The following is an 11,075-nucleotide window of genomic DNA, read 5'->3' as shown; positions in this document are numbered from 1 at the left end:
AGATGGATGGTGGTGATGGTTGCTCAATAAGGTGAATGTACTTAACACCACTGAATGGTACACTTAAAAATGGTTAAAACAGTAAATTTCCTGTACATTTTACAACAAAATAAAAACTTTTTAAAGATAATTCTGCCTGCTGTGTAGGAGATGGACAGCAGTGGGCTGTGGCTCAAGAGAGGAAGCAGAGGGACCCTCGAAGGGCCAGTACTCAGCCTGTTGGAGCTTGGGGGAGAAGCGGGCAGAGCTGCGGTCCAGGGCCTTCAGGATTCGGCCGTGGGTCGGATTAGGGGGAAGCGGAGGGAGAGGTCAATACGTCTGTGACATAATGGCAAATGACAAAAACAGAATACGAGATGGAGTCCCCAGAAAGCATTGCAAAATGAGTTGTGCCAGCTTGGGATTAAATATGCTTTGATTTCCAGTATTGTCTCAAAACTATTGTATTAAAGACAACGTTGTATCATTCTTTCAACAACAAGATTTTAAGACCCACAGGCAAGGCCCCTGCGAGTCCCCCAGCCTAGTCCGCTCCACGGGGCAGGACGCCCAGCAGCAGCCCCCCGCCCATGGCGGCTCCCATTCCCGGGGTGGGGGGGGTCCAGTCCCCCAGGAGCCATGATGGGTGCTGTAGGGAATGTCTCGTTGAATCCTGGAGACCCCCTCGAGAGGCAGGGACTGCAGTCCCTACTTTACAAATACGGGACGTGAGGCCCCCAGGTGGACTGAGTCGTGGATCCACAGCTGGCAGAACGGGCCCCGCCATCAGCCGAGTGCCGTTCTCTCTCCCCAGGGGACACAGGTGGATTCTGAGCACAAGGTGGGAGAACACGAAGTCACCTCCCAAGAAAGAAGGAACTGCTCTTGGCCCCCAGGGGATGGGAGGAGGCTCAGGAAGGAGCCTCATCTCCAAACCCCCAGGCCCAACAGAGGCAGAGAGGGATGCAGAGGTCTGGAAGGCTGGGCTTGCTGGCACCTTGTCCTCTGGGTCCTCGTGTCCGCTGGCTGAGAGCTCAGGCCACTGCGGGTGTTGCGTGGAGAAGCTGTGCTGGGCTCCCCTGGGTGGTGCTCCAGGGCCCAGCTGTGGAGCGTGCCCCTGCTGATCAGGCTGGACTCCGGGAAGTCAGTGGGTGAGGAGGCCCAGGGCAGATGGGAAGAGCGTGGGCTCAGAGCCGGAAGTCCTCAGCTTCAGCTCCACTCTGCCCTGCACAGCCCCATGCCCCCGGGGCTGGCTATTTACTATTGTAAGCCTTATTTCCTGTCTGCAAAATGCGGATGATAGCAATATTTACTTTGAAGGGTTGTTGTGAGGAGCAAATTAGATAAGGTATTTGAACAGTGTTTTCACTCCGATTGTCTGTTTACCTGGGGAGACCTGGGAGGGTCTGATGGAGGTTATGGGGGCAAAGGGCGGCAGCTGAGCTTCCCCACCCCAGCCCTGGGCACTACCACCTGCAGAAAAGGTTTTCATGAGTCACTGTGTGGCCTGCAAATGCTGCTGCTTGTTAAGAACCCCCTCACTTTATAGCCATGTTTGGTCTAGGTTGGGAGAGTATCTTTTAAAACCCCAGGGCCCAAGTCACCTTCCCAGCGACCCTGCCTCACTCTGCCAGATGGAATGAGTCCTCTCTCTTCATGCCACTTCCCCTATGCATATGCTTCCTTATTGCACAGGCTGTGTTTAAAACTACTGTTACTGCACTATAGACACCCACTTCGGCCGCTAGATGCGAGCTCTCTCTGTGAGAAAGGATCCCAGGGCCCAATGGGGATTTGTGGAATAAAATTGAACCAAACCACAGGGACATATTTCAGCAAAGGAAGCATAACATGTTTCTTTATTATAAAAGTAATATATATACACACACACACACACACATATATACAATGGAATATTATTCAGCCATAAAAAAGAATGAAATCTTGCCATTTGGGACAAGATAGATGGACCTTGAGGGCATTATGCTAAATGAAATGTCAGACAAAGACAAATACCATATGATCCTACTTATATGTGGAATCTAAAGAAAAAACAAGTTCTTAGACACAGAAAACAGATTCATGGTTGCCAAAAAAAAGTAACCTGAAAAAAAAATAAGAAAAAAATAAAAATAAAGAAGAAAAAAGCAAAAAAAAAGTAACCTGATCATGGAATATTTAGGGAATATAGGAGATTGGGAAGTGGGAAAATAATCCATTCTCACATCCCCCAATGATAATTTTAGGAAACATTAACCTGTATTTGTTTCCAGTCATTTTCTTCTAGGTACAGTCTGTGTTTTTACATTATGATTTTGCAATCTCTACATGAAATTTTTATATTTGGCCTCTTTCACATTACAACAGTTACAATACTTTATTTTTATATCTCAGCATCCTTTTTCACCCTTTTTTCCCACTTAGTTCTGGATTATCCATTTTTCCAAAAATCATGTTTCCAAAATAGCTATATAAAGAAGTAATGCCTAGAAGCTTTCCAAATTGTTTCATCGATAAACCCTATTTTTTGAAATAGAATCCTATGTAGAACGCCAATATACGTACAAAGATAACAATGACATTTTACTGAAATAAATTTCCCTAAGTCAAGGACCTGGTATCTGCTTACGGTACTGTCAGTCAAGAAGCACACAGGCTACTGAGACAAGACAAAATAGGAGCCTGGAGCCACCGAAGACCGGTGTTACAGCCTCTGAGGAGCAGCAGAAACACAGCACCCTGGACCCTGGGCGCTGGCATCTCCACAGAGAAGGGGACAGACGAGTCAGCTTCGCCGCCTCTCCTGGTGGTGCCTACTCAGGGTTCCTGGCAGTGCCAGGAGCCTCCCCGATTCCCCCAGGTGAGTGGAGTGGAGGAAGGGACGCCGCTGAGACACCCCATCAGCCTGGACACTCACTTGGGGGACCGACTTTAAACAAAAGCAGTCGCCTTTGCCTCCTTTTCCAGGGCAGAGGCTGGGATTCTGCCCTCCCACCCGGAGCCTGATTTCTCTCCGCCTTCTCTCTGCAGTTCCTTTCACTCCATCTGTGGCCGAACCTTCCTGCCCCTTTCTCCAGAGACAAGAGAGAAGGAAGAGAAGGCAGCGTGTTTCCTTATATCTGTGTTTTTCTAGAAGCCAGCTCCGGGCAGAGGCCCCTTTGGGCCGGCTGGTCCAGGCCCTGTGCAGAGCAGGAGTGACGAGTGGGCTGAAGCATGGCATCAGTGCATACACTTCCCACTAAAGTGACATACATACATCAGAGCTGTACCAAACACAGCTATATTCCAAAAAGAAAAAAAAATTTATAACACCAAAATAAAGCCATTGTTGAATATGCCAGGATACTCAAATTCCTCCAGCAGAAAACAACAGCAAATGATCAGGAAAGAGATGTTTGTTAAGGAAGAAGGAGTCATTTTACGGGATACTCAGCAAGCCTGTAAATGATTCATGCACGTCTCACAGAGCGAAAGCTGTAGTTGCATACGAGAATTCAAGAATCAGAAAGGGCAGAGCTGGGCAACCCCAGGCCAGCAGCGCCTGACCGTCGTCCGCCGCGTATTCTGCGGGCCGGCGATCCGGGGCCTTTCGCCAGCCGTCCCTCCTCCCAGCCGACTTCTGCGCGGTCTCCCCTCCCGCCCGCTCTGCTCCCATTTGTTAGCGCCCAGCACCCTCTACCGGCAGCGGAAAGCATCTCTCTTTCTCACGGAAGTTGGTAGCGTTTTTGATGACTGGCAGGTGGTGAGCAACACAATGCCACTGCCATTTGCACCTGCGCTCCAATTGCTGTCAGATTTTATTTTGGTAAAATATTGTTCCAATCATTTTCCTCAAACAGCTTCAAGGCACCCCCGGTCTACAAACAAAGGTTTCAAATGCACCCCCTGGGCTATGCCAGATGATGCTTTGATGGATGGCAAATACATTTGGAATTCTATTTGTTTAGTGTTCTATAAAATAGATCACATTAGTACAGGAGTGCATTCATTCATTCAATAAACATTTGTTGAGCACCTTCTATGTACGAGGCACTAACTAAACAGACCAAAATCTCTGCCCTGATGGAGCTTTGTCTCTGTGGGGGAGAGGGACGTTTAATAAGTAAAATAAGTAGGATGAAAATTGGTAGTATGAAAAGAGTAGGCGGGAAAGAAAGATAGGGATGTGTATGGGGGAGGGGGAGTGGCATCTCAAACTCGAGTGAGACGTGAGGGAGCCCACCCTGTGGACATCTGGAGAAAGACTGTTCCAGGCAGAGGGACAGCCAGCGCACAGCTCGGGGAGCGGAGTGTCTCTGGTGTGTTTGGTTTGTTCAAGGAACAGCGAGGAGCCATCTTGGCTGAGGTGGAGTGAGGCAGAGAGCAGATGAGGTCAGGGAGGGGAGGCGGGTGCAGACTGGGAAGGGCCCACAGGCCATTGTAAATGCCTCAGAGGGAGAGGGGACCCAAATGGGAGGCTCTAAACAGAGGAATGACACCGTCTGGGGTGCACACCCCCAAATGGCTTACATTCGGGGCACAAATTCATAAAGCGTGCACAATTAATAAAGTTTGGAAACTACAAGCCAGCGGGATAAACTCCCTAATAAGGCCAGTGTGTCCTTTCACTGAGACCCACGGTTGGAGGTGGTAACACGTGAGCTGTCTTGAAAGATGAGCAGAACTTCCACAGGCAGGGACATGACATGCCTTCCAAGATAGACTGTCATTCCTGTGCTAAACCACAAGGGTAGCAAGCGATCTACTCGGTCAGCTTGGAGGTATCCAACCTGGGGTCCTTCTCAGTGTGGGAGACCCATTTTTGCTGAGTATGTGTCTCCATTCTTAATTCCCTACTACCGCTGACTCCTTACCTGAATCAGACGTATCCCCAGAAACAGGTCGATAGGCAGGTGGCTAATGACAATGGCCTGTGACACAGTGCCACCTGGACTCCACAATACCCTTTCTCGTATTCTAGTTTAGACACACAAGCAGTGCCATGAAGGTTAACAGTCTGTACCTTCCCGATTTTGATCAGAGGCAGCCTAAAATTGTTAACACCTGGTATCGTTACTGGACTTTCTGGGGGGCACTTTTAAACTTGAAAATCCATTAGCAGGAGCTGGTTCAAGACATTAATCTGAGCACATATGTTTAACTCCCTCCTGCAAACTCCCATTAAAGTGGCCAAAGGAATGTAATAAGGAAGCTCTGTATTAGCACCAGAAACCGAGGAAGGAGAAAGGATGCTACCTCCAAGTCAACACATGAGCCAGTGAAGTGGACCCACGGCAGGGGCACATTAACATCCCCACGCCTGGACCAGGACAAACTACAGCCACATATAAGGATGGCAAGATGGTCAGTCTCTGTTCATTGCGAACCTCCTTACTTCCAGCCTTTAACGCTGCAAGAAAGGGGCAATTTCAGAATTATGCCAGTCAAGGTCCACTTGCCTATGGGGAGCAGAGCAAGAGCTGCTCATGCTTCCATGCTAAATGAAGCAGGGCACAGCTCACTGGCCCCCTGAAGGGGATAACCACACCAGTTACGAAGAGGGCACTGACCTGGCCAACGTGATGCTGCCACAACAGAAAAGAAATTCTCTGGGCATGGCTGCCCAAGTCTCCCACAAGTGAAAGACTCTCTACTCTAACATAAACCTCCACTAAATCCAAGCTTTTCCTCTCCCACTTTGAGTGTGCTAAGATTTGCACAGGTATGCACATAATTTGAATAAAACTATTTTCAACTACCCAAACTAGAAAAATAATCCTAAGCAACAGAAAAACATACCATGGCAGCCATGAGCATATACCCTCAGATCCCCTGCTGTGGGGAGCATGATTGACTGATGGCCCCACAGGCCGCCCCTCTGGATCCACCAGGTTCACACCCAGGCCACAGTTTCAGGGCACTCCTCTGAGCCAAGGAGCACAGTGGGGGTACTAAGGCAGGCCTACTCCAGCAACATGCTGCATTCCAACAGATGACTTTGGCTTGAGAACTTTCCTTTGACATGATCAAACCTTCCTTGAACTGCACCGCAGTTCCAGACTCTTCCTACCCGATCCTCCTTTCTTCCCTCTCCTTCCATGGGGGTCAAACCTGCATCTGAAGACTCTTCCTCTCTTCTCCTGCACTGGCCCCCAATAAGTCTCTTGCCCATCCAATCCCATCCTAGAAGACCTAAACTCACGTACAGGTGGACACACACAGAAAATGAGTAATTGTAAAGAAATCAATTTGAGGGATAAGAGGAAACAGAGACGCAGGAGAAGATATATGATGTCCTTAAAGCATACGCACACTGAGTTTCAAGAGAACACATCCATGAAACAGTAGCAAGCAAGCATGAAGAGGGACTACGCTGAGGGAAAGATCTTCTAAGGGAAAGACCTACCTGTTGAATTGACAAGCACAAGAGGAGTGGTAAACAGCAGGTTGGATACGACAGAAAATCAGGTTCCATGGGAACAAAGCAGAAAACAGAAGCAGTAATCAAATAACAGGGAAATAATGGTCCCAAATAAAAAGGCTAGTCTTCAGACCACAAAATGGTCACCCAATACTAAGAAATATAAAGGAAGAGACCACACCTAGAAGTAACCTGCTGACAGTTTTACATGTGAAGGATAAAGAAAAAATATAGACGTGTCTAATGAGAAAAACTCACATTGCATAGAATAAAAAAGAAATCCAAAATCAGGCATAAAGCTGCTCTTCTACAATACTATAGGCCAGAAGACAAGAGCAAATACCTATTGTTTTGAAAGGAAAAGACTGTAAGCCAAGAATTTGATACCCAGTCAAGGTATTGCATATGCAAAGGCAACAGAAAAACATTGCCAGATATGTGAGGGTTCGCAAAGTGCACCACACATACACTCTTTATTTAAAAAGGAACAAGGAAAAAATTACTCTAAGAATACCAGCAGAAGACAAAAATAATTAAACAATTCGCCAGACCATGTAACAAAATGATACTTGGGCCCAAATAAAAATTATAGACATTACAAAAAAGGGAAGGGAAAGGAGTTCAGATAGTGAAAAAAATAAATGATAGCAATCATTGGGAATCAGGAAAACAAAGAGTGATGTCCCCATAAGCTTTTTTGTAGCATCATGAAACAAGGTAAATGTTCCAAAATATGCTTGAAAGAAGATAATAATAAAGAAAAAATACACTTCTCTTCTTGCAACTTCAGCATTTACTTTTTCTATAGACATTAAAATTTGCACCATTCTCACAAAGATTATGCCACATGTTGAGCATATGGACTTCACTCACTTGCAAACTCCCACCTGCCCAGTTGGAATCTATGGCTGGCAAGTTGCAGCATAATTTGGGACCACAGAGAATGTTTTTGCTTTCTCCAAGTTGGAATTTAAGCCCTGTGAGCTCTTTGAATAGTCACTTGATTTCTTAAATAACTACTTGCTGTCCAGTTTTCCCCAAGGTGTTTCATTGAATAGCTGTCCCCTGGGTAACAACCATACTTCTGTGTAAACGCAGAATCCCTGCTAATTCGGTGAAGGGGCTCATGGCGGCGCCTTGCTCCCTTTCAGGAACACTGAAAAATCAGATAAAATCAACAGCTAAAGGAGTATCTAAGAAATGCTGTGCAGAGTTTAGCCCTGTCCATCTATACCTCATGTAGTCTTCACAACCCTACCATTATTCCTTGTAGAGCTGAAGACTGATTCCAGGAGAGAATAAACAATTTGTTCCAAGACACAGGGCTAGTGAAGTGGTATGAACTAGGAGCAGATCTGTCTCCAGAATCCAAGTGCTCGATCACTCCACTAAAATGCTCATTTCCCCCAAAATAAAGGCACTTACACACAAAAATGTGCATGTAATTTCTCTTGTAGTTTTATAGGCCACTTAACTGAGTCGTTAAGAACCCAAGAATTAGTATGTGTGTATGAACAATTTCACCCGGTTAAAATTACCCCTTCATACCTCAAAATATCTGCATCTCCTGGGGAGTAATGTCAGCATCGTGGCAGAACGAGCTCTGCCCTTAGACCATCCCCCATAAGATACAACAAAAAGGACATTCATAACCAACAGAAGACATTCACACAACACAAAAGACATCTGAGAGACCCATGCAGACATACGTCTGAAGGTGGAGATGCTGGACCCTCTCAGAGGAAGTGGAAGGAGGTAAGGGGATCTCCTCTCCCTCCCAAACAGCAGCGATCTGGGGTATGGGACCATGAGGGGCTCTGAGAGGAGAGGGGGGAGGGACAGCTCTCCATGGGAACACCTTCACCCTCCAAGTTCCCTCACAGCCTGTGGGGACACCCCACACAGAGGGGGCTAAGATATTCTGGGGGTGTCTTCATCAAGCCAGCACCTCAGGACAGCAGAGAGTGAGGGCAGAGCAAGAACACCCCTGATATCATGTGGGTGAAAGAAAGTGCCCCTACCCCCACCCAGCACTCCACGTCAGCTGGTCAGCCAGAGCACCCATGCAAATGATAGAGAAGCAGTAGCCATGAGTGAGAAAGCCAGGGTTGCAGCAGGCTCAGGATACACAGCTGTTGACTCCCACCCAGTGGTGACAGGTGGAAGCTGTGACAAGATACTATCACTATGCGGAGGCACAAATCCATGCCATCAAACAGTATAATACTCCAGATCAGAAGGAAAGTGACAAGCACCCAGAAATCAATCCCGAAGACACAGAAATTTATAAATTAGCAGAGAATTCAAAACAGCTATCATAAAAAAACTCAACAAGTTACAAGAAAATACAGATCAACAGTTCAATGAAATCAGGAACTTTTTCACAAAACAGATTGAAACTATACAGAAAAACCAATCAGAAATGTTGGAGATGAAAAACACAATGGATGAGATGAAGAAAAATCTGGACTCCCTGCACAACAGAGCTGATATTGTGGAGCACAGAATCAGCAGTCTAGAGGACAGAAATATAGAAATGCTTCAGATGGAGGAGGAGAGAGCTCTGAGACTAAAAGAAATTCTCCAAGAAATATCCAACTCAATTAGAAAATGCAACATAAGAATTACAGGTATTCCAGAGAGAGAAGAGGAGAATGGAGCAGTAAGCTTGTTCAAAGAAATAATAGCTGAGGACTTCCCAAACCTGGCGAAGGAGCTGGAAATAAAGTGAAAGAAGGTAATAGATTTCCCAATTCTATCAATGTAAAAAGACCTTCTCCAAGGCGTATAGTAGTAAAGCTGGCAAAAGTCAATGACAATGAAAAAATATTAAGGGCAGCAAGGCAGAAGAAAATAATCTATGAAGGAACCCCTATCAGGCTTTCAGTGGATTTCTCAGCAGAAACCTTATAGGCTAGGAGAGAGTGGAAGGATATATTCAAAATTCTGAAAGACAAAATCTTTCAGCCAAGAATATCCAGCAAAAATATCCTTCAGAGATGATGGAGAAACAAAAACATTCCCAGATAAACAAAAGCTAAGGGAGTTCATTGCCACAAGATTCCCCCACCCCTACAAGAAATGCTCACGGTGGCCCTCATACCTAAAAAAAAAGAAAAGAAAAGAAAGAGTTTATGAAGCCTTGAGCGAGGAGATAAATAGGTAGACAAAATCAGAAAATTCCAGTTCTCTATCAGAACAGGTTAGCAAACAATTATAACATTAAAAATAAAGGGAAGGAAAACATCAAAAATAAATAAAAGCTCATCATTTTAACCACAAACTCACAACACGGAATAAGTTGTGACAATAAGAACCTAGAAGGGGAAGAGGAAAAGGAGGAATTGGCTTATCTAAGGAAATAAGAGGCTATCAGAAAATGGACTATCTCATCTACAAGATTTTTTATACAAACCTCATGGTAAGCACTAAACAAATAATCAGAACAGAGGCACAAATGATAAATAAAGAGAAAACTAAGAAAACCATCATAGAGAACTACCAAACTGAATTGGCAGTCCGAAATACATAGGACGAGAAACAAGGGAAATGCAGAACCAGAAAACAAGTGCTAAAATGGCATTATTAAGCTCTCATATAGCAATAATCACTCTAAATGTAAATAGATCGAACTCCCCAATCAAAAGACACAGAGTGGCTGGATGGATTAAAAAACAAGGCCTGACAATACACTGCCTCCAGGAAACACATCTAAGCTCTAAAGACAAACACAGGCTCAGAGTGAAGGGATGGAAAACAATACTCCAAGCTAATGGCAATCAAAGAAAGCAGGTGTTGCCATGCTTGTGTCAGACAAAGTAGACTTCAAGACAAAACAGGTAATGAGAGACAAAGAGGGTCAGTACATAACGATAAAAGTGACACTCCACCAAGGCAACATAACACTTATAAATACATATGCACCTAATATAGGAGCACCAAAGTACATAAAGCAACTACTAACAAATCTAAAAGTAGATATTAGCAACAACACAGTAATAATAGGGGATCTTAACACCCTACTTACACCAATGGATAGATCAGCCAGACAGAAAGTCAACAAGGAAATAGTGGATTTAAACAAAAAACCAGACCAGGTGGACTTAATAGTTATATATAGAACACTCCATCCAAAAACAACAGAATGCACATTCTTCTCAAGTGCACATGGAACATTCTCAAGGAGAGACCATAGGCTTGGAAACAATGCAAACCTCAATAAATTTAAGAAGACTGAAATCATATCAAGTGCCATGAAACTAGAAATCCATTACAAGGAAAAAGCTGGGAAAGTGACAAACATGTAGAGACTAAACAACAAGCTACAGAACAACCAACGGATCAGTGAAGAAATTAAAGGAGAAATCACAAAATATATGGAGATAAATGAGAATGAAAATATAACATACCAATTCATATGGGATGCAGCAAAAGTGGCCGTAAGAGGGAAATTCACAGCAATTCAGGTCCACATTAACAAACAAGAAAAACCTCAAATAAGCAATCTTAAACTATACCTAACAGAATTAGAAAAAGAACAAAAAAGCCCAAAGTCAGCAGGAGGGAAATAATAAAAATTAGAGCAGAAATAAATGAAATTGAAACAAAAAAAAACAGTAGAAAAGATCAATGAAACAAAAAGTTGGTTCTTTGAGAAGATAAAGAAAACTGACAAACCCTTAGCCAGACTCACTAG

This window comes from Equus caballus, chromosome 30 (assembly GCF_041296265.1).
Source record: "Equus caballus isolate H_3958 breed thoroughbred chromosome 30, TB-T2T, whole genome shotgun sequence".
In the NCBI taxonomy this organism is placed as follows: Eukaryota; Metazoa; Chordata; class Mammalia; order Perissodactyla; family Equidae; genus Equus; species Equus caballus.
Note: the sequence above shows the minus strand (reverse complement) of the source record.